The sequence below is a fragment of the Mauremys reevesii genome, linkage group 4 (assembly GCF_016161935.1).
Source record: "Mauremys reevesii isolate NIE-2019 linkage group 4, ASM1616193v1, whole genome shotgun sequence".
NCBI lineage: Eukaryota > Metazoa > Chordata > Testudines > Geoemydidae > Mauremys > Mauremys reevesii.
In genome coordinates this window covers 73,346,657-73,373,672 of record NC_052626.1, presented here as the reverse complement: position 1 = coordinate 73,373,672, position 27,016 = coordinate 73,346,657, and the positions used below count along the sequence as shown (strand labels likewise).

Below are 27,016 nucleotides of genomic sequence, written 5' to 3'. Positions count from 1 at the left end.
CCCACACCCTCACCCTTCCAACGCCCAAACCCACAGCCGTCATGGTAACCCCTATCCAAGGACGGCACCCTCGCCCCTTCCTGCAAACCCACCCATCAGTGCACACCTTAACCAGCACAGAATGCTTCCATGTTTCAACGAATAAACAGAAATGCAAAGTCAACGAAAGAATTATTATTAATTACTAAAACATGTCCTTAGTTTTAAAACGTCCTTGGGAAGTGGGGAAAACTTGGTTTATGATCAGGCTCTCTTAAAATCAAGTGGACAGTCACAGGTTACCCTGCTCTGCGAGGAAACTCACTTTCAAAGCCTCCTGATGCATATCGCTTCCGCTGGGATATTCTCTCAGCACGGGTGTCTGGCTGATCGTAAACAGCAGCCAGGCGATTTGCCTCAACCTCCCAAGCGCCAAAAAGGTCTCGCCTTGCTCTCACAGAGATTGTGGAGCACACAGCAAGCAGCAATAACTACGGGATATTCTTTCGCTGATGTCCGAGCGAGTCAGTAAGGTCCGCCATCTCCTTGAGACGTCCGAAAGCACACTCCACCACCATTCTGCACTTGCTCAGCCGGTAGTTGAAGAGTTCCTTTTCAGTGTCCAAGGCGCCTGTATAGGGCTTCATGAGCCAGGGCATTAGCGGGTAGGCCGGGTCCCCGAGGATCACTGTAGGCATCTGCACATCCCCAACCGTTATTTTGTGGTCCGGGAAGAAAGTGCCTGCCTGGAGGCGTCTAAACAGACCAGAGTTCCTGAACACACGCGCGTCATGAACCTTGCCCGCCCACCCGACGTTGATGTTGGTAAAACGTCCCCTATGGTCCACCACAGCTTGCAGCACCATTGAAAAGTAGCCCTTTTGGTTAATGTACTCACATGGCCTGGTGGGCTGGTGCCAGGATACCAGGATGTGAGTCCCATCTATAGCCCCACTGCAGTTTGGGACTCCCATCGCGGCGAAGCCATCTATGATGGCCTGGACATTTCCGACAGTCACTACCTTTGAGAGCAGTTGCTCAACGATTGCGTGGGCTACTTGAATGACAGCAATCCCCACGGTAGATTTGCCCACGCCAAAGTGGTTCGCTACTGACCGGTAGCTGTCTGGCGTGGCAAGTTTCCAGAGGGCTATGGCCACTCGCTTCTGCACAGTCAGGGCTGCTCGCATCCTTGTGTCCTGGCGCTTCAGGGCAGGGGACAGCAAGTCACACAGTTCAAGGAAAGTGCCCCACGCATCCTGAAGTTTCGCAGCCACTCTGTGTCATCCCAGACCTGCAGCACTATGCGGTCCCACCAGTCTGTGCTTGTTTCCCGGGCCCAGAATCGCCGTTCCACACCATGAACTTGACCCATTGCCACCATGATCTCCACTGCCCGGCGTACCCTGCTTTGTGAGAGGTCTGCGCCACTCTCCTCACCGTGCTGCCGGAGCCTCCTCGCCCGATTTCTCAGCATCTGACTGTGGAAGAGGTGGACGATAATGTGCGAGGAGTTGACAACGGCCATAAGTGCAGCGATGATCGCAGCGGGCTCCATGCTCGCAGTGCTGTGGCGTCCGTGCTGTAACCAACCAGAGAAGGGCGCGAACAGATTTCCCGCCGGCGCTTTCAAGGAAGACAGGGAGGGCGGGATTGACGGTTCAATGACGACACATTTTTCCCCCCAGCATGCATTGGGGGGAAATCCCACAATTCAAATGGGCAGCGGGGAGTGCGGGAACTGTGGGATAGGTTCCCACAGTGCACCACTTCCAAAGTCGAAGCTGGCCCCGTGAATGTGGACTAAGAAGTTCGAATTTGTGTATTTAGTATGGATACACAAATTCGACTTATTAAGGTCGAATCCACAAATTCGACTTAAGTAGATTCGAAATAGTCCTGTAGTGTAGACAAGCCCTTAGCCCTGGGCCTTGTAGCTTGGAAAGTTCAATTACCCCTTCTCCTCTTAACTCTTCTCCTCCAGTTTCCTGGTGCCTCTACCCTTCCTGTCTCCAACTGGGACAGGATACATTGTCAAGGAGGCTAATTTCTGCTTGACTAAGAACAGTGTCTTGTTTAAATAACACTTCCCATGTGTAGAGCACAGTTATAGAGTAGTGGTATCTGCCTTGTGCAGAAAGACTTTTCCAGAAATGCATCCAGGGCCTGGAGCTATTATTATTTGGCTCCTGTTGTTTGGAATTGCTTGTATAGGTAACACCTTTTATTTATGGTCCCCCCCCCCACTTATCTCCATGTCCCTGCGTTCTCTGTCTGAATCGTTAGCAATGTGCTATCTTTCCTATAATCAGTCAGAATTAATGAATGAGTGTCAAGCAAGAGGCTGTGCAGGTTCTCCAGAATCTGAAGTGAATGGTGCCATTTGAAACCCAGCAATTGGACATGAGTAGCAATAGTTTGGGGTTTCTGGCTATTAGCCAGAGATCAGCCAGTCCTGTACTAGGTATATCTCTCTGTCCTCCCCAAGCCTTGGGTGCCTTCTTAAAACCCTTCCTGGCTGTGTCCCCTTCCTCTCTGTTACCCCAGAGAAGAGAAGCTGCTCTAGCATCAATCCCACCAGGCTGAGAATTTTTCACAGGTCTCAACCATGATCCTGTGTAAACAATTTGAAGTATTTGGACTCCGACAGTCTGACGTGAGCTGCTCCTTGGTGATTAGGAGCAGCAGATTGTTGCCACAGTCTCTGGAAAGGTCCCTTTCCCTATGTCCTTGATGTCTCATGGTATTAAGGATCCCTATGGATAATGCATAATCAGAACCTTGTTTAACCAAAACACAATTGACTTCCCCCACTGTACGTTAACTACACTGGAAGATCCTTCAATTATCCAATCTATTCATCTGAATTATTCCATGTCCCATTCCCACCGGCTCCCTTTCCTCATTCACGTGGGTAATCTATCTTAACTGATAGCTCTCTCTTGCTGCAGAGATAGTTACTAAAACTGTGACCTAGAACAGTGTTTCCCAAACTTGGGACACCGCTTGTGTAGGGAAAGCCCCTGGTGGCCGGGCCGGTTTGTTTACTTGTTGCATCCGCAGGTCCGGCTGATCGCGGCTCCCACTGGCCGCGGTTCACTGCTCCAGGCCAATGGGAGCTGCTGGAAGTGGCGGCCAGTATATCCCTTGGTCCACGCCGCTTCCAGCAGCTCCCATTGGCCTGGAGCAGCAAACCGTGGCCAGTGGGAGCCGCAATTGGCCGAACCTGTGGGTGGGGCAGGTAAACAAACCAGCCCGGCCTGCCAGGGGCTTTCCCTACACAAGCGGTGTCCCAAGTTTGGGAAACACTGACCTAGAAGAATGCACTCCCTTAGCAGAGCCCGCTAACTGCAGTTATAACTAACATTGAATAGGCTAATTCAATCTGTTTTACAAACCTAGTATGAGAGGCTTCCTGTCCTGAGGACCTTCCAGTCTGAGATAAGACAAGACCCCAGAAGACAATTCAGGAAAAGCAGGGGCAGGGTGTGGTTTCCAAGGAGGGAGGGAAAGCAGGCAAGACTTTCATAGTCTATTAACACAAGTTACTATAACCCCCTTTCTTGTCTGTCTGTAGCCCTCTCCAGCCTGCTTGGAGATTCCATATTAACTAGTTATGGTGTGGGACTATTACATACAATAGCATCACTCTTGGTGCACTTGCCCTAAGTGCTGTGTATTTTGTGCTGTGCTTGACACTTCTCCAACTCCAAAGGGAAGGATTTAGTTGCCCATGCTTACTGAAATCCCATCTTCTCCTGGATGTCTAAGTGGTAGCAGTTGCTAAGCTTGCTGCTTATCACCAGCATTTGGCAAGATAAGGACACCCTGGACTTCCTGTGAGTGATTCAGGCCTTTGTCCCTCTAAGGTTAGGCTTTTGACCATGCTTTGCAGGGGGCTGCACCTTGAAACAAGCTGGAAGCTGCAGCTAGAGCAGATTGCAGGTGCACATTACGCCTGAGCTCTGGGGTCTGCATGTGCTGCCAGATCTCAAACCTGACCTGGGAATAGTGTTGGCTTTAGCCCATAGAGCTGGGGAACTAGTGACCTGAGTAACCTAGTGATACTCTCCCCATCTGGTAGTATGGAACGTGCAGTCGTTCAAGGTATATGAACCAACAGCCTCCTGGAGAGGGCTGGTGCCAGTGTCTGGCTTTGATGAACTTTAGAATGCTGTAAGACTGGCCTGTTCTCCCAGGTATATTCTCCATGAGGAGGAGATGGAGTTTAATGGAAGGGAGCCGGCTTGGGGCTTGGGAGCATGCTAGGGCTATTTAAGGGTATGTCTACACTGGAAACTTCAAAGTGCTTCCGCGGGAACGCTCCCGCAGCAGTGCTTTGAAGTGCGAGTGTGGTCGCCCACGAGCTCTGGGAGAGAGCTATCCCAGCACTCCTGGTAATCCATCTCCACGAGGGGATTAGCTCCGAGCACTGGGAGCTGCGCCTGTCTACACCCCCCTGAGCCAGCGAGTTAGAGCGCTATAAAATGTAAGTGTAGACAAGCCCTAAGGTTTGGTTTATTTTGTTAAAGGGAACCTCCAAAATGTGCTAGTAAGAGACTAGGTTTGTGCCTTTGTTGGTTTATGATGGATGAAGGGGGCCTGAGAGCTTCCTCACCATTCCCTCCAAAAAACTATTTACACTTTCCCTTAGAAACAGCAACAATGTCAAGTGTGGTCTTCCCTTTCTGAGTGAGGTGAAATAGGAGCTTTTTCCAGCTCTCAACTGAAAACGAGGGAGGGAGGTGTTTGACTCTTCACCAGTGAAAGCTTTCTTTTCCAACTGTTTGGGCTGATAAAAGCAAGCCCCAAACAATCTTTAAATGTTCCACAGCTTCTTCTCTCTGGTTTCTTTTGCGTGGTACTGTTAGTTCTCCAGTTGGTCATAGTCTTTTAGGAGAAGTAGGGAAGATGAGTCCTGAATACATAATGTAAAAATATGTAACCTGTCCAGGTTAAATATTTACATAAAATCTGTACTTGGTAAAGAGTCCCCAAAGGGTACGAAAGGGATGCTCTTTCTGTGTAGGTCTCTGTAATGAGCCTAGAGTTTGCTCAGGGAAGGTGGTCAAGCCTTGCATCTCCTGAAGGGCAGAAAAATTACTCTGACAAGGCTTCCAACTTCATTAACTCAGGATCAACTCTGCTGGCATGGAGACCTTCCCTTCCTACACTCCCCCTCAACTTTGTGGGAGGTGCTTCTCCTGCAGGGGTAGGAAAAATTTCAACTATGGGAACAATCTGTCTCCTCCTGGCTTCACCGTTGCAGCTCTGCCAGCAGGAATCCTCACAACAGGGCTGTGATAACTACACCACAACTTTATTAATTAATCGTTAGTTCACCCTGAAGTCTCATTTGGAAGATTAAGAATTGGGTTGGAGATTGAAGGCAGTATCGTCTGTGGCTCACTGCCAGAGCTTCTGACATCAATGGGGCCCAAAGTCTCAATTATAAGAAAAAAAGAAAAGTACTGTGTCTCTTCTCTACTGCACCTGCCAGAGAATCCTGGACAGGGTAATAGCCAACTGGCTGGGCCCAGGCCTACAGGGACTGTGAAAACTTCCCTACACAGCCCTGCCAAAGCATCTCAGTCATGCTCTGCAACAGCTCCTGCTCTTCTAGAAGGAGGGAATGATGTCTAGCCGTTAGAACAGGGGTGGGGTGGGGGGGTGATGACTTGGAATTAGAACTCCAGGGTTCTCTTTATGGCTGTGCTGCAAATTTCTTGCGTGGCTGTGGGCAAATTACTTTGCCAGGCTGTGCCTCCATTTTCCTGTCTGTGAAATGGAGATGATACTTTGCTATCTCATAGTGGCGCGTGAGGAGTAAATTTTGCACAATGTTGCCATGAGGTGCTCATGTGAAATGCATAAGAGAAGGGAAATACAATAGTAAATATTTCCCCCTAATTTGGGGCCCAGTATGAATGCATTTTGTGTGAATCTAGTATGAGAAGTCGGAGGCTAAAGGAGCCTGAAAGGGGATTTTGAATCTTGGGAACCATAGAATACAGCTGGAGGTCAGAGCCCTGCTCTTGTTGCCAATCAAGAGGCTAGGCAGCAGTCTGACTGTGGTTTGGAGAGAGGAGATGTGCCATCCTTCATGTCACACTGTCCATCCATCCATACTGCTATGTAACTGCAGTGTTTGCACATGGCAGCTCACTCTCTCCTCTGTCTTAGCTTGTATCTCTGGGACTAAGCAAGTGAATCTGTGTGACCTAGGAGCCTGGGGGGAGGTACTGCTGAAAGAGATCTCAGCCTGGGGGATGTGGGTGTCACTTAAACTGGATGGAAAAGACCAGGGCCAGCTCTACCTTTTTTGCCATCCCAAGCGCGCAAAAAAAAAAAAGCCACCCGGACTGTGCCGCCCCAAGAATGGACGGAATGCCGTCCCTTAGCATGTGCCACCCCAGGCACATGCTTCCTCTGCTGGTGCCTGGAGCCGGTCCTGAAAAAAACCTTTTAAGAAACCAATGTCTGCTTCATCCCAAGAATGTTATGATTTCTCCCTCCATGTACTTCCCGCCCTACTGCTGCTTAGTATTGGAATGTCCCTGTATAGATACTCCTGACTTTCTCATGTGTGTCATTGGGGCTCAGGTTGGTAATTTGGGATGCTCACTGGGCAGAGAAGTGGTTAAACAAATGTTGTTCAGTGCTCTTTCTGTCCATTCCGTATACATATGCTGTATGAAGGGAAAAGCCAGGGAGTCCTGCACTAGTGAGAACTCACAACAGGCAACAACTGTCTTAATCACACTCGTATCCCCAAAGTTTCTGGTCAAGTTTGACATAATACATTTAGCATTTACTGTACAGAGATCAAAGCACTTCACTGAGGTGGAAGAAGTTTCCTTATCCCCATGTTACAGATGGGGAAATTGATGCCCTGATAGGGGAAGGGATTCTCTCAAGGCCACATAGTCAGTGGCAGAGTAAGAAATGGAACCCAGAAGTCCTGGTTTCACCCCAGCGCTCTCTCCACAGGACCATGCTGCTTCATTACAGCCTCCACCTTTAGACCAGCAGTGTTGGAAGACCAAATGTTGCTGATCAATTGAGTTTTTGGTTAAGACAGATTTCACCAGAGATACAAGGATCCTGAAGGGATAAACCTTCATCCAGATGCAGTACTTGGGGATGTGGGCAGCGCTGAGTTGCAGTTCTGAGCCTATTTACTGTAGTAGCCTAATGCCCAGATTTGGAGAGTCTGCTCAAGTGAGATTGTCCCCTTGCTGGGACTCATAGGGGACTGAGCTGGTGGAGGTGCAGGGTCCTTCATGAATGTGTCCTAGACTCCTTCTGCAGGATGACTTCACACTGAGGAGTTCCCACCTCACCCACTTAGGGTGACCAGATGTCCCAATTTTATAGGGACAGTCCCGATATATCAGGCTTTTACTTATATAGGCACCCTATTTCCCTCCAACCCCTGATTTTTCACACTTTCTATCTGGTCACCCTAAAACCCACTGCACCTCTGGGGCTGTTCCTGGGGCCTCGCCTCGATCTCTCTCCCACTCTCCTTTTGTTTTGTAACCTGATAATTAATTATTAGCAGTTTTTGTGTTTCCAGGTGATGGTGAGATGGGATGACCCCAAACTTAGCTGGAACTAGAAGTCTCTGTGATACTGGTGCTATCCCTGCTCTCTGCCTGCAGAAGCCATGAACTTGTAACTGGGGAAGCTTCCCCTCAACCAGCGTGTTACCACCAGATCTGCAGTACAGGAGCCAGCTGCCCTGTCACCTCAGCATCCTCCAAAGGTTGGTTTTCTTGCTCCTCTTGTAGAGAAGTTAAAGCTACTCAGTCTCCTGCTGTCCCAGTCTCTGCTTGCCCAGACCAGTGAGTTTAGGGTAGAAGGTAAGATGGGGAAGGACGCCAGGATTGCTGGCTCCCTCTCTGTTCAATGGCGCACTCTACTCAGTCCCTTACTGCCAGACACCACTCCTCATCCCTGGGGGAGGGGAGGGGGGGGCACTAAGTCCACAGGACAGCCCCTGAGATTCCCATTAGCCTCCCACAGCACCTGCCTTGTAAAAGGAGAAGGAAGAACATTCCTCCTTTTTTGTCCAGCTAAACCCTGGTGAGCAAAGGATCTTCCTTTGTGTCTGTTACAAAGGGATGTCCCTTTAATGCACATTTGGAGATTCCTCTCCTCAAATCCTCTTGTTTCCAGAGAACCTTTGATCTCTAAATTCCAAGCTCAGCTGGACACAGTGGCAGAGGCCTGGGCTGCTTCGCTTGAGAACTAAAGGATTGGAAGGGAAAAGTCCATTTTAGGGTAGAGGACCAGAAGGGACCCTGCAGCAATTTATTTTAGCAGACTGGGGACCTACTCCTTGTGGCTCTTTGCCTTGTTTGGCATTAATCCCTTTCCCTCCGTGCACTAAGCATTTTGGGGGGCTGCCATTCTTCTCTGCTGCCTCCCCCGCCCCTCATTAGTGCATGGCCTGGCTTGTCTAAACCTTGATCGGATTTGTCAAGGCTCCTTCCCTTTTCTTCCTGTTCATTGAAGATTGAAACAAAGGAAATGGGAGAAGAAAGGGCCTGAGAATAGGAGTGAGGGAAGTGAGTGACAGGCTGCGCCTTGCACCCCTCCCCCTTCCAGCTCTCGTGGGGCAAAGCTAAAGCCGGTACAGTTCACTTCAGAAGGCAGTGCCTTCCCCCTGCCTCTAGCCTGAGTCAGGGCTTCTACATTCTGTTCCCAGCTCTGCCACTATCTGGCTTCATGGTTCACCTGCTCCCTTGGTCATGTTCCTATGGAACTGCTGCCTGCACTGGGTGTGTGCTGCAGCCGAGGCTGTTCCCTCCACTACTGACCTCATAACCCAGACAGCCCTAGTCTAAACGGCCAGGCTGCAGCATTGCCTACTAAGATACCCACACCAGTGGGAAGAGGCTCCTTCTCCCCCAGCAGGGGCACTGTGGCATGGGGACCCAAATTAATCTCCAGTGTAAGTGGGCTGTTATTTGTACTGCTTTATTTTTAACGTGCCCTGTGCTGAGAGGGTTCCCTCATTACCTACACTAGCAAAGGGCTGCTCCAGCCAGCCAGCCCCTAATGAACCCAATGCAGAGCTCTGACGGCTCCTGGCATCTGTACAGGACATTAAGCAGCAGGACTTTCCGGCTCCTCCCCACCCTGAGCCAGATAAGGACTCTGAACAAGGGCCTTTTGTGCAGCCAGGTCTGTGAGGAGGATGCTAACCTGGTTTTGGGGAAACAGCATCCAGGGTTTGGCAGCTGATAGTCAAGATCAGACTTTCTGTTGAGGCAGGAGACCTCAGTGTGAAGGGAGCCTGACCCAACATTCTGGTCTCAGCACTTTTCTGGTTGATGTTAATCCCACCCCTGGCATTCTCATCAAGCCCTTCAAACTTCCCTCCCCCACCTTCTCTTGATCTCTTCTGCCCTCTGCTCACAGCCTCAGTATTAATCTGCCAGGAGAAATTAAAAAACATGAAGTCCCAGCATAGTGATGCAGCCACTACAGTGTGAAATGCATCCTCACCTGTCCAATCCTAACTGTCAGTCTCTAGGAAGCTTTTTCTTGGGGCTCAGCCTATATTTTCCTTTCATCCTCTTCTTTCTCATTCTCCCCCATATGTAACCCTCAAATAATCAGCACTCTCAGGGCTTTAATTAGAGAGCTCTGTAAAGTGCTTAAGCTATGAAATGTGTGGCTTTGGTGTTATACTAATCCTGCTCCTTGCTTAATATTCATTCATGCCCTTCAGGTATTTGCATTCTCTTACCATGTCCCTCTCCTCAGGAAGGTCTCTTAGCCAAACTCCAAAGCTTCACACATTTCCCCACATCTTTGTCCATTCCATGTGCACAGAGTCAGTGGGAGATGGGACTCCCAGTTCCCACCCCCACTCCCACCATACACACTGTCCAGAGGGATGATCTAGGTAAGCCACGCAGGTGTGAGGAGTTTGTTCTTTTAATTCCCTGGGTGGGCTTGCATGGTAAGTTAGTTTTCTGTGACTGCTCCTAACTGATGATCTTCTTGGTAAAGAGGAACCCAGACGGATTTTGCTAGTTCAGGTGCATTCTACAGAGGGACTGTCCTTGCCCTGCTCCATGGTGTAATGCCTCTATTGCTGCAGCCCAGACAGGTCAAGCTCCACTGTGGGGTTATTGACCAGCAAAACCTTTGTGTCGAAGTGATTGTATTGAAGGTTTATGCCTTTCCAGTCAAACAAAATCATGTTCCGTCAAAGCGAGCACATGTTTCCCCTTCTGTATTTTACAGGGTAATTGCTGGGCTGGTGGGCTCAGCACAGGTATAAATCAGCTATGCAGTTCAGCAGGGTTGCGAAGTGCTTGAGCTAGAAAGCTCCTGTCATGGCCAGTGAGTCTATCACATGCTTGCAATTAATTGATGACCTTCATATAATGCTCATCTCCCCGCCATGTTATTTCTCTCTCTTGCAGAGACCCCATCCCCTGGTATTCCAGTGCAGTGCATGTGCCAGAGTATGCAGACTATCTTGTGTTCCAGCATCAGGTACTGCACTCTTTTTACACTACTCACCTGCCCTGAGCACCCTGGTTAGATTGAAGGCAGGGGTAAGCTGCAGGGGGGAGGTGTCTGGCTCAGTGCTGCCTTCCCCAGGCTAGCAGTAAATTCAGGCTACCCAAACCTTGGGTTTCATATGGAAAATAAAATCTCTTTTCCTCACAAATGTCAGTAGTAGGAAGGGGAAGGCAGATATCTTCTCTCGCTGGTGCCCCCTGCCAGACAGTGCAGAATGGGAGGCTTAAGCCAGCCCTGGTGTTATCAGTCTCCTTTGGGCAGCGAGGGCTTCTGTGTAGTAAGAAGGGGAGACATGGTTGTTCTCCTCCCGAACCGGCTCTTCAAAGAGTTATCATAGCGCAAGCTAGTGGGGCAGGGGATGGATTAATCCATCAACCAAGTTGGAAGCCAGAATCTCCTGAGCATGGGCTTGAATTCCCCATGATGCCGTTGGGTTCCCACTGCATGGCAGGCTTCCAGATAGGGGCCTAGTTGGCGGAACACTGGCCTGGGAGACTGGAGACCTGGGGTTCTATCCCTAGCTCTGCCACCGACCTGCTGGATGACACTGGGCAAGTCACCACCCCTCTGTGCCTCTCTTCCCACCCTTCAGCTGTCTTTAGATGGTAAACTCTCCAAGGCAGGGCCTATGTCCCACTATGCACTGGACTGTACTCCAAAGTTACATCAGCATAGCTGCATCTAAAAAACATGACAAATCTACACTCCTGAGCGACATAGTTAAACTGATCTAATCCCTGGTGTAGACAGCACTAAGATGATGGAATAATTCTTTGTCCTAGCTGTAATGCTGCCTGCAGTGACCTAAGAGCCTGAGTACCGACGCGGGGCAGCCTGTTAAGAACCAGGGCAGAAACCTCAAATTGGTTGTGAGTTCTATACTTAGATTTCACCAGCCAATTATCAAGTGTAAACTCCTCAGGCACTAGAACAGCCTGAACATGGAGTCAGCGCCCTTGGGTTCTCCAATCTGACTCGCCACCCAGGTGAGCAAACCTTTATGATAGATGGTCCCTTACACCAAGAATCACACCAATATTCAGGGTACTCCCAGTCCCAAAAGGCCAGTCACTTACCCCAGGTCAATTGCACTTAGATTTCACACCAAAAACAATGTTTGTATCCAAGCCTATAATAAACTATATAAAGATTTGTTAAGTAGGAAAAATATTTTTTTACAAGGTTCAAGCAGGGAAACATATACACAAATGAGTTACAATCTTAAGTTTTTAAAAGTAATAAAAGAGCTTGCTTATTACAGAAGCTTCATGTCCTTTAGGGCTAACCCAGGCTAAGCACTGGGGTTCTCTTGCTTGTGTCTAGAAAACTTTGTCTAAGCAGCAGAGAGATCCTGTTCCTTCTTGTAAAGGTTTGTTTTATCCCCTTTCTTCCTTTTGCTCTGAGTCGCACACTTAGCTAATGGGAGGAATTCTCCTGTATGACTCATCTTCGCAGGGAGGGCAGAACAACCAATGTCTTTTGTCCTCTCTAACATCCCACAATAGTCCATCTGGTATCACTGGACCTTTCCTGTTGGGCAGAACATAAAACCTTCTGTAGGAGGTCAGTACGTCACACTAGTTAATATGTCTCTCCTGTCTGGTGACTGACAGTCACTGAGGCTCACAATACAACCACTCAAATATTACTTTGCAATATGGAATATGGATGTTATAACTGAGATTAATTCATGCAGCAACTCACAAGCATTCAATGAACTCTAAACACATTCTTAGAATTCTAATATTTATTTTAACAATACTAACACACAGATGAGCCAGACTGATTCCAGGTGTATTTGTCAGTATTCCACTGAGAGAGGGAGACTTTGGCATGAGCTGGCACCTGGTTTGGAGAACCCCACCTGTTGCTGTAGTAAGTGTCTCCACTGAAGCACTACAGCAACTCTACCGCTGTAATGTTTGAAGTGTGGACATAGCCTGTGTGTCTGTACAGTGCTTAGCACAGTGGGACCCTGCCTCAACTAGAGCCTCTGGGTTACCATAATACTACTATGATATTGGCCTGGCCCCCAATGATAGTGTGTTTCCTGTCCCCCCTTCCCTGGCCAGCAGTGCTCCCTGGGGGGTCCCAGTGTAGTTCTGTTCAGGGCCCAGATGCTGCAGGAGAAAGGGTTGCATGGAGTCTTTCTTAGAGAGAGATTTCTAAAAAATATGCTAAGCTCTGTATTCACACTGAGTTTGGAGGTGAGGGGAGCAGCAGAGTGAGGGGCAGGGCTGCTAAAGTCAATATTACCTCATGAGTCAAGTTACTGAAAGTGAATAGTGGGGAGGGGGAGAGCTAGCAAAGATGCTGGCTGTGGGCAGCTGTCCTCTGATAGCCATAAAACACCATCACCTGATCATCATCCTGGTGACTGATCATCTTGCAAAAGTGCTTATTGCACAGAATCCTTCTGTCCTCTCCTGTCCATCCACTCTCTGGGTTGATTTTATGGCTTGGATGAGTTTAATGTTCTGATAATGATGCTTTGTCTTCATCTCTGTCCCGGGGAAGGACTCTGCCTTCCCCAGGCTGGCAATAAATTCAAACTGTCCAGAGTGAAAGTGGGGGCCTTGCTGGGGCAGCTTCCCCCCCCCCCCAGCGCACTTGGCTGCCTGCACTGCGTGCTATCCAGGGGCAGGACTTTTCAGGTGCAGAGTTAGTAGCATAACCTCTACCCTTGTGGTGTGTCTTGGGTAGCTGCTGGACTTGCTCCCCCTCTGTATCCAACTTTGCTGGCTGGTTTCCCTCCACTTTTCCCACTCAAAGTTCACTGGGACAAGAGCTCCCCCTTCCCTCCCCCCATCCCCAGATTGGTCAGGGCGGTGGTGGGCTGAGCTGATTTGCAGGGTGTGACCCTACACATAGCATGAGTATAAGCAAGATGTCTGTAAGCATGATGGTGAAGCTTGTTCCAGTAGCCAGTTCTTCTCCTCAAAGTTTCCTTCTGGAGTCCTTGAAGAAAGGATGTGATGGACAGAATAGCCCATCCCCTCATTATATTGCTCACCAGTTAGGCCTAGTTTCCAACACACTGATTTTTGGTTTGCTAGTTTCCAGTTCCACACTTTTTTTGTTTACCAAGCATGACCTTAACACAGTCCTTGAGTTATATCAATAGGCCCTTTTGTTTGGACTAATTCAGTCTTTGCCTCACTTTTGCTCCTTTCCTTGTCAACTTTGTTGTTTGAAATTGTGACAGTTTATAAGCTTTCACTCCTTACAGTTGAGCAGGTCTGGATGCAGCAGATGCAGGCCTGGATCAGAGGTACCCATAGTTGCCTGTTTGCAAGAGTTGTAATCCACTGAATGGGATGGATTCCTGGCTTCTGCGTAGGCTTTCAAAGCCTTGGATGGGCTGGAAGCAGCAGTTTAGATCTCAGATGATTCAGATCAGTCTTGTATCCTTGTCACTGTAGCTAACCTGGCTTTATGCACTTTGCTGTATGTGTGATGTTCAGATGGGGCTTTGAAACCAGAGACCCTGTGGACTGTGCAGAAGCATGAAACATCCCAGGGCATTTCTGTGAGAGTTGGATTTGTTTGCCCCGGTGTCCTTGGCCAAACTCCCTTCTGCTCCAGAAATGGCTACATTTCAATAGAGTTGTGTGAAGAGCTGTGAGATCCTTTGGGATCTTTCAGGTATATTTGTAACATGCTCCTCACTGTAATGAATAGGAGGGAAGATGTTGGACTTCTGAGAACAGGTGATTGGCTGGGGAATTTGTAACATTACGTAATGACTCTTCATGAATCTCTCCCCCATTTTGCCATTCTTTTCCTCTTTCACACATTCATATGGAGGTGGAGGGGCACTTGGCTTTACATATTCCTCTGCCTTCTCTTGCGCTTTTGCCCTCTGCCACTCCTTCACGACATTTCCCCAACCCTCCTCATTCCAGGGATTATGATAAAAAAACCCCAAGCTACAAATAGTTTTCCTAGCCACCAAAGCAGACTCCAGCTTATTAATCACTTCAATGCATTTCTTATGATTCTCTTTTCCAGGTGGCTTTGTAGCCTGTTCAGTTAAAACTGATACAGCCCCTTTATATCATTTTGCTTCCAATTTATACACCCCACCTCCCGCATTTGTGCATCCATTTCGCATTCCAATTCCTGACAAGTTTGAGTTAAAGCAGCCATCTGCTGGACATTAGTTACATTTTGCGTTTTGCAAATCTCTTTTCATCCCCTCATTTTGTAATCTCAGCTTTTCCAGCTCCTGTTGCAAACTTCCCTTCTCCTGTTTTCAAATCTCACGCTCCTCTGCAAACGTATTCACAGCCTGATACATAATCCAAAAAGCAGCATTTGTCCAAACGTGTTCCTTTTTAGGAGTAAGAGTGCCACATGGCTGATATTTTAACAGCATTTCATCCAAACACCCTTCTTTGTATGGGACCGGAACAGCATTTGGCAACCATGGATCAGAGCCAAGATCTTCACATGCCTGTCTCAGTAAGCACCTCTCAACCATACCTGGGGGCTTTGGGGGATCCCCCTTGTCCCCCGGCATGATGACCCTTCCCTGTCTGTGTCTGCAAAACATCATTGACTCCAGGAACAACCAATACAACCCTGCTCACCGGTATATTTCCATCTCTTCATACTGTAACTAAATCTGGCCCCAGAGCTATAATTAAATAATATGTCAGAACTGATTCAGAACAACATTCAAATTAGTCAGTTAACACTAGTGATTCAAGATACCACGTTCTTAATGGGCAACCAGTTCAGACACAGTTTGAGTCATTTTAAAGACCTTTTCACTTAGACATGACAGTAAACCATCCTCTGTTACCAAATATTGACAACAGGGGGTGCTACTACCCCAAAATGGATCTTTACTGGCTCCCGGTGCAGTAGATTACTGTCATACCAGTGGAAAAAGGTCCACAGTAATTATCTTCAATACACAACTGTTTATTGAGAAGGAATTACACAAGCAGTAAAGAGTTATATTAAGCACATAACTCCTATGTTAGACATGAAGAGCTATACAATCCTCTTAATGAGTCTTTCTTTCACAAACAAGCCCTGCACTAGCCTCACGCAGTTCCTGCTTGGCAAACAGAGAAGATGGTTACCAATTTTATAGACGGCTTCTTTCTTCCTGGTCTGATCTTCTCAGCCCTCTGGTCTGTCTCGGCTTCCCTCGAGGCAAGGCCTGGGTTGCCTTGAGACCCCTTTGGTTCACAATCCTACTTGAGCCCTTGGAGCAGAGTTTTGGCTACTCTGTCTAGCAGCATTGCTGCTTCAAGCGTTAATTAAGGAGTCCCAGCCACAGTAATTTACTTTGCCTGATTCTTATACTCTTTCCTTAAAGGAGTCTTAAAAGCATGCCCAGAGGGCGTGTGGTTTCTAATTTTTACCTGATTAGTATTTTAGAAGGGGTTGAGGGGTGGTACTGAATGACGATCACCCCACATTTACTCACTCATCAATCATTCGCTCTATCTCTCTGCGTGATGGTCCTGCTGTAAGGTCACTATAACCAGGTCAACCTGTGCTCCAGGTTGGAACTTTATACATGTGATACTTACTTTTGTATGGGCCCATATTTGCCGACCACTATCTATCAGACACACAGACTTTGCCAGTCCTTTATCAAATTTGCTTCTGCTTAAAGAGAACCTGCTCCGAGGATCCTCTGCAGCCATTCAGCCATGTTTAAGTCAGGTCAAGTTATGCTCACACATTCATTCATTCAGTACGGCCACACCAATTTGGTACCATCCCAACATCTCCCTTCTCCAAGCTGGTGGTGTCCCTGTGTCCCTCATTGCTGGACTGCCTTCTCTAGCAGTGCCTTGGTGAAGGATGGTGCCTGTGCTGTGCAGCCCTTCTCCTGCTCTGCAAAGTGGCTGTTTAATATTAGTCAGTTGCCCCAGGCAGGTGGGGAGCAATGCTGCTTTATGGGCTCCAGACAGCAGGGAGGGAGAGGGCTGAAGACTTTTTTGCTTAAGCCCATGTGGGAGCTGGATGTTGGTGCTGGTGTTCGGAGCTCTCCTGTAGGCCAGGTCTGCACTAGGAGGGACTGCTAGTGGAGCTATACTGGCAAAACTGTTCATGCAGCTTATACCAGCAAAAAGTGCTTTTGCTGGTACACTGGTCCAGCAAGCAAAAAACCTACACCACTAAAAACCCTTTTTTGCTGGTATAACTGTGGTACACTAGGGCTTTTGCTGCAGAAATGTCACCAAAACAAAATATCACACCCCTAACTGACATTGCTATGCTAGCAACAGTCTCTAGTGTAGACCTGGCCTTGGGCTCTGGCAAGTGTGACGCACAGGCTCTTTCAAGGTCTGCTCAGATATGGCCTGTTACCAGACTAAATTAGCTCAGGTGTGTCATTTACCACGCCAGAAAGGATCCCTGCTGAACGGAGTGTGTGAAATTGCCACAAGGTGCCTGGAGACCAGCCAAGGGGCGGCGGCTGCTGTTACTGGACTGGCTCTGACAGGTGGGGCTGGTGTCAGCCAGTGTCTGGTGCATGTCTTCCTGCTGCTGGCTTTGTCTGTGGCATGGGAGGAAGCTAATTTTATGCTCCTGCTGACCAGGTTGTTGCACTTGAGTTCAGCCCAGCACATCATTTCTTGCTGCCTGTGTATCCTCACAAACCGGTCTGTCTGAAGGGTGAAATTGGGTGAATACTCCTAGCTTCTCCATAAGTGAGGCAGACATGGATGGGGTGTGTGTTCTACCAGCCAGGGGACTGTTCCTTTTCCCCTCTCTTGCTGGACTGCAGGTAGTTTGGTGTGTCCCATCAGAGGGTGTTGTCCTGTCAGAGAGAAGAGGGAAGCATTAATTCAGACATGGCATAGATGTGAGTCTGACATTTAGAGGGAAAATCTCTCTCCAGGTATGGTGAGTCTATACAACGATGGGGACAATGCCTCTGCTATGGTCCCAGTGGCCTAGATGGACTCGTTGCCCTCTAAATTTCAATGGTACCTGTACCTATAGCTGCAATGTTACAGAAAAGCCTGAGATTCTGGTGGCATTACTGATGACTAGATTCTAATATCTGTACTCCAGAGACTTATGGAGCAAGCTGCTATACAACATGAGTGTGTGGGGAAGTCTGTCCCTCTTCCTTATCTGAGCACTATAATTCTGTCAGAAAATAGAGGGTGTGGTAATTTTTCTATTAATTTATGGAATATATACTTAGGTGCTGGAGCCTTAGAACTGTATGTAATAATGAGCCAACTGGCTGGAGAGGGGTTTGACCCATGGGCATGACTAAGAATAGGGTGATGCAGGCTGCCTGCAGACTCAGGAAAACATCACTGCATCAGTTACATTATATAAAACTTTTCAGGGGTTTCTTTGCAGCCAGGGAGATCAGACTATTTTTTTAATGAAGACTCATATTCTGGAGCACTGTTTTATGTCTGTGGAATACATTGGCTATTCTGCCAGAGGTTGCCATCTTTCTGATGAGATGTTGAAGCAAGATCCTGCCATCTGTTAAAGGTTCCACTTGTCATAAAACCAGGGGACGATAATCCTGAGCATAGGGGTTTTCCTGGCTGAATTCCATTCTCCCTCTGTAAATTCCTTTTGCAGTTTCACTTTTATTCTTCCTCACTTCCTTTGCTCCTCTGAACTGCTGTGTAGTTCAGATGCTGCCCTACTCCCTCCCCAGGGCCGGCTCCAGGCACCAGCGAAGGAAGCAGGTGCTTGGGGTGGCCAATGGAAAGGGGCGGTGTGTTCGGCAATTCGGCGGCGGGTCCCTCAGTCCCTGGGAGTGAAGGACCCCCCACCAATTGCTGCAGAAGAATGAAGCGGCGCAATTGAGCTGCTGCCGAAGTGCCGCCGCTTGGGGCAGCAAAAAAGCTGGAGCCGGCCCTGTCCCTCTCAGAGGTGTTTGCATTTCAACAGTGTGTGAAATAATCCCTATGTTACCTCTGTCACTGCAGTGTTGTGATATGAGATTTAAAAGTAACCTGTAAAAGGGAAAAAACTACCTGGGCCTTTAAAAAAATGATTTAAAAATTGGATGGAAAAAGAAGGCCAAGGAGGAATTTAAAAAAAAATAAGTGGACTTTCTCCCTCCCTCTCCTTCCCCCCACATGGGGTTCTTGCCTTAGCAATTCAGGCCTTGCACTCTCCAAAACTCGTGTAGTATCCCCTGAGGCAAGGCAGTGAATGCTGGGGCACCTCCCAGGGAAGAGATTTTTGTGTGGCTGTCAAACGGGGGCATGCTAGGACATTTTTTATAAGGCACGCAACAATTTTTAGCAAACAAGTTTTGCGCTAAACTTTCCATCCTGATGAAGAGTTCATACCACTAGCGCTGTTCTGTCATGGATGATTCAGTTCTACACTTGGATGCCTTAAAGGGCACAACCATTATAGTGACATTCCACAAAAGGGCATCCTCCATGTGGCAGGACCCCACAAGTACATGTGTGAGGTCACACCAGGGGGAGGATGCCATTTTATTCTACAATGGGTGTTGAGGGGCTGGATCTGACCTGTGGGATGCCAGCAGGGCCACGGGTTTTTTTTAATGAATTCTGTGGCATCTAGTGCATGTGTTACATACATAGGTGACACACCATTTCTATCCAAACCTATTGATAACACACACCTAATTCCAACAACTGAGAAAGATTCACTTTCTCCAAAATGTTAAACACATCCTGCCACCTTACTGCCTTCATAGCATTATCCATCTCCCAGTTGTTGAAGAGTCTGAGACAGCCCCCCTTCCTGACAGTCTGCCACTGACAGGGAAGAACAGATTTAACACTTCTAATAGTAGAAAATAACCAAGCCGCCCCCCCTCCCTTTTTATTTTGTAATGGTTAGAGGAGATGTTTCAAGTCCTGAATCTCCTTTGCTGGTTCCCTTAATGGCTGCTGTCACCACCTGCAGTTGCAGACATGTTGAGGAAGTTCTGACACATACCCCTCCTGTGTAGTGTCCACCTGTGTGTTATGATGGGAGGCAAGGGATTAATTAGCAGGGCCAGCTCCAGCATTTTTGCTGCCCCAAGTGGTGCGGGGGGGGGAAAGCCACGATCGGCACTTCTACCGCGGCCACTTCCTTCTTCAGCGGCAATTCGGGGACAGGTCCTTCCCTCCAAAGAGCTGGATGTGCTGCCCCTCTCTATTGGCTCCCCCAAGCACCTGCTTGCTGTGCTGGTGGCTGGAGCCGGCCCTGGGGATTAGCAGCAGCCTCAGGAGAGCTGCTGGGGAAAAACATTGAACCTAGGAGCTAGGACAGTCTTGTTACTCACCGAATGGCTTCTTTAATCATTTTGGATAGATGTGTTATAAGGAAGTGACCTCAAGTCTAGTATGGTGCTGCTCCTTTGTGTATGAGATTCTTATTAAGGAGACCAAATAGTCCTCTTGCTGGACTCTTGTACAACACCCTGGCATGCACCTTGGGGGAGGGGGAATGGCACAAATCAAGGAAGAAATTCCCTGCACCAGCATACCATAAACTAATTATTCACCTGACAATCGTCTGAACAGGGAAAGGGTAGCCAGGCTGGGGCCCTGAATGGGTCCTATTGTAATGGCTCTGAATGGGCTGAGCTGCTCATGCAAAGGTAAGCCCTTAGGCTAGGGCAAGGGAAAAGGCTCTTTCTGGGACCAGCCAGTACCAGAACTGCTCACGCAGGCAGAGGGTGAATTGCCAGAGAATAGGGAGATTTCTGGGCTGGGAGCTGCAGATGAGTAATATGGATGGCTCCTCAGGTGAGGAGAGTTCTGTGCTCTGGAAAAGCCAGAACAACACCTCCCTATAAGCAGCACTTATTACTTTGCACCGGTCTAATGGGGATGTGTGGCGGAGAAGGGCATAAGTGGGAAACCTCTCATCTTTCCACTGTCAGCATGTGTCTGAACAGAGCAAGGGAGTGAGCAAGGAGCATTTGGCTGGAGAGGGAAGGAGGGTGGGAGCCCTGCCAAAATGGTGAGGGAAGCATAAAGACAGACAGAAGCATACAGCGTGTGGTGTGTGTAGATACCAGCATTCATGCCCCTGTCTGTGGCATGTGCCCTCATGCACGTACCTTTATATACCTTCATGTGTGAGCCTGCACACAGAGGCCTGAGTGTACAAGTATGCATGCAGACAGAGACATTTTTATTTCAGGGCCATCCAGACTGGTTCCAGCAGCGGCCAATACCTAATTCTCACCTTTCCCAGAATCCTTTCCTACTCCTACCCTCACTCCTGTTGGCACCTGCTGTTCATTCACTACTGCTGCTCCTGTGGGGCTCTGGTGATTGCTTCCTGTCCAGTTCACACACTCTGCAGCTGGAGCTGTGATCTCCCTGATTGTCATCTCAGCTGCAGAGCTACAACCGTCATAAAATTCCCCAGCTCTGATTATGCCCCATGCAGTCTTATGTCACACAGCTGTAACTTCCATCTGCCCTAGAGAAGAGTTTCTTCCAGCTGGTTAATTCCAGCAGCAGGGGAGCTCTGATTCTTATGTTATAGGATTGGGTCAAAAGAAAGGCCCTTACAGGGCTAGGAGTGGAGTTGGGTCCCTTGCTTGGTATTCCACAGAGGCCAGGTGGACTGTGTGTGGATGGGTGGGTGGAGGGACAGTGTCCTCTGTCTGACCTAATGGCAGAACTTTCCTACCCATGCCAGTGCTTGGAGCACTCTGCTGAATTCCAGAAGAAGCCATGTTCACTCAGCTAGGAGCCAGGACTCATGAGGCTGAATGATGAGTGTACAAGGAAGGAGGGTAACTTTGCCCCATCCCAGTTTTTCAGCTGGACTCTGGCTCTGCTTGCAATCCCTGCTGTCCTTTTTCTCTTCTTTTCTGTGGGGCAGTGAGCGCTTCACATGCAAACTGACCAGTGATGGCTCAAGGTTTGCTGTCCTGGTTCTGTACCTGCTGCCTAAGTGCTGGAGGCGCAAGGCAGGAGCTTTGCTGGTATAGGATGGATACTGCATAGCTAATGCTAGGGAGTAATTAGTCCTCTGGCCCCCCAGCCAGTGACCCCAGCAGCTTGAGGTGTGGAGGTGCCAATCTAGCTAGCCAATAGGGGCTTCTGGGCTGAGCTGCCATAGTCAGCCCATACAAGCAGCTCGGTCAAGGCAGAGGTCTCTCATACAAGATCCTAGCTTCACCAACTGGTGCAGAGGTGTTGGGCTTGGGGTGGGAGTTGTGATCTCTCTCAATTGAAAGAAGGGGGAACAAGCAGGGCCCTTCTGTGGTGTCTCTTTCCATAGGAGGATCTCAGAGACCTCACACAGGTTAAATATGAAAACCTCACACCCCCCATGGTTATTATAGCCAGTTATAGGAGAGTAAACTGGTATCCAGAGGTGAAGGAGCTCACCCTGGGACCCAAACTGGGCCAGTGGCAGAGCCAGGAGTCCTCAATCTCAGCCCCCTATTCTGACCACTGGATCCCACTCCCTCCCAGGGAGGGGCCTAGAAGCCAGGACTGCCAACTCACTTGTCCATGTTTTAACCCCTAGATAACACTTCCTTCTCAAAGGTGGTAGTGGGGAGCAGAGAGAGTCTGACTCCCCTGGCACAGTGGAACTGTCTACAGTGAGGGTAACGCTCAGCTGAGGCCAGTTTGAGACTGGAATGAACTCCCACAGAAACTAGAGACCATCACAAACCTCACCACCTTTTGCTCCAAGTGCAAGGTGCCTTTCGTTGACCTTGCCTTCTCTAACTTAAATACAGAGCAACAGGTAAAGTAAACAAAATAAAACCCTTCCAAAACAAAACACTCCATTATAGGTGCATCTCCCGCCAAGGATAGGATGAGAGAACAAACTACACATGATGCATCTGAAGAAGTGGGTTTTTTTACCCACAAAAGCTTATGCCCAAATAAATGTGTTAGTCTTTAAGGTGCCACCGGACTCCTTGTTACACATGACAGATTCATGCTCGGCATAGCACTTACTGCGCTACTGGAAGGCGTTCAGATACTGTGGTGATGAGTGCAACATAGGAACCTATACAGCAAAGGCTTCAGGCTGTCTGCTCTAATCAGTAGCTAATGCACCCTGTGCCCCCATGTCTCTGATGGCTTGTGGCAAGGAAAGAAGCCCTTCTGGTGTGTCTGCAAGGTACAGTGCTGCTCCTTTCTCAGCCCAGAAGGATGTAGCAGCTCATGTACTATGTGGGGGTAGGGCAGCCCCAGCCCCCTCCCTGGTGCTTGGGAATGGGCTGCACATAAGAAAGCTATTAAGAAGCAATTGCATGTTTGAACTGGGATTTCATAAGGACAAGTAAGAGCCACTTGGTCTGGAGGTAAATGTCTTCCCTGGGGCAGTGATCTGTGCACAGGTGGCAGCCCAGCCCTGCAGGTATGTGTTGCATTGGAGGAGATGCTATCTTTCTGGCTGGCAGGTCTGTGCTTGCTGGCTATGGTTTTACTAGTGCCTCTCACTCCCCTTCCTACCTCCTGCCACACCCTGTGCATCCTCCCAGCTGCTCTTCTGAAATGCAAAGTGGGGAGAGGGGCAGGTAGTGTCTGCATCCTGGAGAGACGCAAGCCTGGCTTTCTTTCTGTAACCCTGGAGGCGGAGCAGGAGAGAAGTTGCAGGTACAGGCAGCCTCCGCAGAACTAGCATTTTGTTCCAAACCTGAGCTCTTCAGCTGGGCCCCTCTCCTCCTTTGCACAAAGTAAACCCTGATCACTTCATGTTCCCCATGCAGTTTTGTGTGCCAGGATTTCCCACTGTATTCCTGGGCTGTCCGGGACCTATTCTGCCTTTCTTGGGGTGTTTGGGGCAGTGCTGCTTTTTGCCATTCAATTTAATATATAACTGGAGGCAGGGGTGGCTCCAGGCCCCAGCACGCCAAGCGCATGCTTGGGGCGGCATGCTGCGGGGGGAGGTGGCTGGCGGCTCCGGCGGACCTCCCACAGACGTGCCTGCGGAGGGTCCGCTGGTCCCGCGTCTTCGGTGGAGCAGCCGCAGGCACGTCTGCGGGAGGTTCACCGGAGCCGCGGGACCGGCAGAGCGCCCCCCCGCTGTGAGCCGCCGTGCTTGGGGCGGCGAAATGGCTAGAGCCGCCCCTGTCTGGAGGCCCTATGGGAGCTAAGATTTTGCCCTGCACCCCTGCTCTTTCCTGTCTCCTTATGCTCCACATCTGAGCGCCCTACCCTGAGGCACTGCAGGTGCTCCCCTCCTCCCCTGCCTGGCTCAGGCCTGCCCTCCACAGCTGGGTTACAGGGGTTCCCCTTTTCCCTCTGCCCTTCCAGAGGAGGGTCTCTGAGCACTTTGTAAATGCTCATTTAATGAATCCTCCCCCTTCCCATGAGAGGTGGGTAACAGGAGCCGTACAGTGCAGAAAGGGAAATGGAGGTCACAGTGACAGAGCTGGGAACAGAGCCCCAGCAGCCTGATGCCCCGGGGCCCCTGCTCTAGCCACTAGGCCGCACCGCCTTTCCAAGCACTAGGGAGCCTGGCGCAGCGCTCCCCTCTCCCTGGAGCTCCAGGGCTGTCCCAGCATTCCCCTCTGCAATCACTTGCTCCAGCCAGGTGCCCGGGCGGTGATTTGTCCCTGCTCAATCCCCCGCCCGCGGAGGGGGAGGAGACGTTTGAGTCAAGGTAGTGAGTGAGTGGGCGGCCTTGGAAGGCAGCTACTGTAACTAACTTTGGGCGAATCCGGGTGCGCAGCAGGCTCCTGGCGCTGGGACTCGTGAAGCAGAAAGTGAACTGAACCTCTTGGTTGGTTTGTTCTTTCTCCCCCCACAGGGCGGGAGTGCCGGGGCTGCAGGAGCCAGGAGGGGGAAAGTGGCTGGTCTGAAAGGGAGGAGTGGGACAGGAAGCCCCAGACTGCGCGCTGGGCTGGGAGCTGCTCTGGGATGACGAGAGGCGAAAGCCAGGTAAGGAGATCTGGGCCAGTGGGGAGGCACAGCAGGTGTGTGTGGGGGTGGGGGAGGAGGCGATGGTGCTGGGCGGGAGTGTGAGCGCGAGTGGTGAATGGGGCTGGGGGCAGGGAATTAGTGGCGGCAATGGAGTGAGGCCGGTTGCCTGTGGAGGGAGCTGTGTGAGCCTGGGAAAGTTTCTGGCTAGAAGGGTAACTTGGAAGAGAAGCTGCAGAGTCTTTGCCGTGCTCCGTGGTTGGCCCCTGTGCTGTCCCCAGGGCCAGGCTGTGGCCAGGGAGTTATGCAATCTCTTTAGCAGACTCCCCTCCCCACCTCCCATTTCACCTTCACGATGGAGACAGCCAGCTGGAGATCACTGAGTGGGAATGGGAGTAGGTAAAGCTCCTCTCCTGAGTCTGGCCAGCCTCCCACTTGGCCTCATCCCCTGGGTGTCTCAGAGCGCTTTCTCCTCTGCCACCAGTCCCCACTGTGCCTTTCTGGTACACTTGCCAAGCTGTTAATCCCAACGGGGACTCAATTTGCTGCTTTGAAGAGCCCCGTTTATCAGACCATTAAGGACAGCCACGTTGTCTGCAGCTGCCTGCTTGCTGTCACTGACCATTAAACTTGGTGACTAGTGATCTGGCATCCGGTGCCTGACACAATGGAGCTTGGGTGAAGGGCATCCCCCTGGTCCCAGGCCAGACAAGAGAGAAGGGAGGAGAATCATGGCATTGGAATAGAACAGAATAAATGTGACCAAAGGGCAGCCCATGGATCTGTAGTATGTAGGAATTGGGTAGTATCTCTTTAAATAGTTTGTGAGCCCTCTAGTGGTCCTTACTGTCTCATATGTTTCAGATCCTGGATATGTGTGTGTGTGTGTACGTACATGTACGTACACATAGAATCCTAGAAATGTAGGGCTGGAATGCATCTCAAGAGGTCAGCTAGTGATTCTAGTCCAGCCCTGCGCCAAATAGATCTAGGCCAGGGATCGGCAATCTCTGGCAAGCAGCTCTCCAGGGTAAGCACCCTGGCGGGCCGGGCCAGTTTGTTTACCTGCCGTGTCGGCAGGTTTGGCCAATCGCGGCTCCCACTGGCCACGGTTTGCCGTCCCAGGCCAATGGGGGCTGTGGGAAGCCGCGGCCAGCACATCCCTCGGCCCGCACCACTTCCCGCTGCCCCCATTGGCCTGGGATGGCGAACCGCGGCCAGTGGGAGCCGCGATTGGCCATACTTGCGGATGCAGCAGGTAAACAAACTGGCCCGGCCCGCCAGGGTGCTTACCCTGGCAAGCCGCGTGCCAGAGGTTACCGACCCTTGATCTAGACCAGGGGTCGACAACCTTTCAGAAGCGGTGTGCCGAGTCTTCATTTATTCACTCTGATTTAAGGTTTCGCGTGCCGGTAATACATTTTAACATTTTTAGAAGGTCTCTTTCTATAAGTCTATAATATCTAACTAAACTATTGTTGTATGTAAAGTAAATAAGCTTTTTAAAATGTTTAAGAAGCTTCATTTAAAATTAAATTAAAATGCAGAGCCCCCCGGACCAGTGGCCAGGTCCTGGGCAGTGTGAGTGCCACTGACAATCAGCTCGTGTGCCGCCTTCGGCACTCGTGCCATAGGTTGCCTACCCCTGATCTAGACTATCCCTGACAGGTGTTTGTCCAACCTGTTCTTAAAAACTTGCAATGATGGGGATTCCACAATCTCCCTTAGAAGTCTAGTCCAGACCTTAGCTATCCCATAGTTAATTTTTCCCCCCTAATTATCTAACCTAAATTTCTGTTGCTGCAGATTAAGCCCATTACTTCTTGCCCTACCTTCAGTGGACATGAGGAACAATTTACTTCAGCCCTCTTTGCAACACCTCTTAACATGTTTGAAGACTGTCCCCCGCCCCACCCTTGCCTCCCCCTCCCCCCACACACAAAGTTTTCCTTTCTCCAGATGAAACATACCCAGTTTATTTAACCTTTCCTCATAGGTCAGGTTTTCTAAACTTTTTATCATTTTTGTTGTTCTACTCAGGACTATCTCTGATTTGTCCGCAGAAAAAGTGTGGCACCCAGAGTTGGACACAATACTCCAGCTGAGGCATCACCAGTGCCAAGTAGAGCATGACAGTTACCTCCTCTGTCTTACATGTGACACTCCTGTTAATACATCCCAGAATATTATGGGTATTCGATCTCTATTGTGCCTGTGTAGTTCTTTCATATTGTGTTATACTGAGAGCAAAAGACACAACAAGGTCAGACGAGGCCCTCAGAGATCTGCAGTGCAGCTGGTGTCCCTCTCTGTGTTTTGAGGGTGCAGCCTCCTAGAAACTACAAGTCTGAGCATGCCATGCACCCTCTTGCTCTGAGTGGTTGGCTGCATGGCACTCTGGGGAGCCTGGTCTCTGGGGGCTACACATGAGGACATCTGCAATCTGCTCCATTATATGCCCAATAGATTCAGCCCTTGGGTTTCTTGCATGTTGCTGACTGTCTTTGGCGAGGCAGAGTTTGATGTCCTTGGAGGAGAACCTAGAGCAGCGGTAGACAACCTGCGGGCTGCACATGGCTGGTCAGGGTAATCCGCTGGCAGGCTGCAAGACAGTGTTTACATTGACCGTTCGCAGGCACAGCCGCCCACAGCGACCAGAGGCC

General features: G+C 49.6%; 1 protein-coding gene and 1 long non-coding RNA gene across 7 annotated transcripts in view; one reads left to right on the top strand and one right to left on the bottom strand.

Moving 5' to 3' along the window:
- The window catches only part of LARGE2 (LARGE xylosyl- and glucuronyltransferase 2), a 52,683-nt gene that overhangs the window by 8,235 nt on the left and 17,432 nt on the right, over window positions 1-27,016 (top strand). For 3 of the 6 annotated variants that reach the window (XM_039534707.1, XM_039534711.1, XM_039534713.1), the window contains exons 2-4: window positions 7,559-7,747; window positions 10,425-10,497; window positions 24,244-24,374. The gene's annotated coding sequence lies outside the window, so the exon portion shown is untranslated. Of the gene's footprint in view, window positions 1-7,558; window positions 7,748-10,424; window positions 10,498-22,781; window positions 22,849-23,971; window positions 24,097-24,243; window positions 24,375-27,016 lie in introns of those variants that run through there. The other 3 variants (XM_039534708.1, XM_039534710.1, XM_039534709.1) reach the window with 3 other exon arrangements.
- On the bottom strand, window positions 11,801-19,924 carry LOC120403545. Its single transcript, XR_005597579.1, has 3 exons — window positions 19,787-19,924; window positions 15,621-17,317; window positions 11,801-12,057 (listed from the first exon to the last, which is right to left on the bottom strand). It is a non-coding gene; the product is annotated as an uncharacterized LOC120403545 (long non-coding RNA).